This window comes from Rhagoletis zephyria, unplaced genomic scaffold, assembly GCF_001687245.7.
Source record: "Rhagoletis zephyria isolate East Lansing unplaced genomic scaffold, Rhagoletis_zephyria_1.1 Rzeph_scaffold_22277, whole genome shotgun sequence".
Lineage (NCBI taxonomy): Eukaryota > Metazoa > Arthropoda > Insecta > Diptera > Tephritidae > Rhagoletis > Rhagoletis zephyria.
The window spans coordinates 1-1389 of NW_016179335.1; positions in this window are offsets into that span (position 1 = coordinate 1).

The following is a 1389-nucleotide window of genomic DNA, read 5'->3' on the forward strand; positions in this document are numbered from 1 at the left end:
CGAGAGAAAGTTTTTCTTACAAAACCTTTCATTATTGAATCATGATTTGGAGTTAACCTTGATGGTTGTTCGATTTCAAATAAAAATAAAAAATAAAAATATTCAAAATCAAGTTTTTGTGTTTAAGTTTGCTTTGTGCGAATGTCTGCTTCCTGATGTTAATGCATATGGATTACTTAGAGACTTCAAAATGTTTAGTTCGTATGCACTATTTATCTTTGCGTACGATGAGACCTTATGGGAAATAATTATTATTATTATTATGGGGAATAATTATAATTAATTAGCGCCCTGACCTCTTTTTTGATATTTTTGATAGCTTTTAATTTTTCATATTTTTGAGAAAACAAAAAATTTGAACTTTGGCTTGTCAAATTAAAGCTGTTGGCTCTTTCTGATTGGCTGAAGCAGAAAGCTTTCTGATACATCTCTGCGCTGAACTGGTTTTCAAACGAGTGAAATGATTTAACTGGTTAAATTTTCCAGCAAAAATTGCATGCTATTTAACTGTTTATAAACACGTTTTGTTCATTTAACTGGTTCAAGCCCATTTAACATATTTAACTNCAGAAAGCTTTCTGATACATCTCTGCGCTGAACTGGTTTTCAAACGAGTGAAATGATTTAACTGGTTAAATTTTCCAGCAAAAATTGCATGCTATTTAACTGTTTATAAACACGTTTTGTTCATTTAACTGGTTCAAGCCCATTTAACATATTTAACTCGTCAATTTGAACGTAATAATATTACGATGACTGATACTTAGTTTGGTGAAAGTACTATGACACCTTGCCAATCACTTCTACATCTAACATCGACTATCAATGATGCTTTCCATTTCCAGACAACCGGTCAGGTACGAGCATTATTTTTAATTTCGACCAAACTCAAATACATTTTTTGTTGGTCAAAATAATGAGACACGTATTTTTTATTTTGCCTCGGATAAATTTTTCGGTCGAATTAAACGCGATTTTGTTTTTCAGGCAAAAATCGATTATTCGAATTGACAGTGAGAATGTTTTTTAAAATGCCCATAACTTTGTCAAAATTTAATAGATTCCAACAATGTTTTTACTCAAATGTCAGTAATTCTTGTCACTTCAAGATAGAATGATATAATTATTGATTTTCATTATTTAAAATTTTTTATTTAACAATAAACAAAAAGTGCAAATTTTTTTTTAAAACTTAATTTCTCAAAAAGTGTATTTTTTTTCTCTCAAACTTTTTTACCGGGAAAAATGCACTTTGAACTACAATCAACCCAAGTCTCTAATAGCGAAGATTTTTTTTTTCTGAGTTATGATATTTTATAGAAAATATACGTTTTTGTGGTACATACTACAATATTCTTATATTGTTTAACTAAATGGAACATATGTATG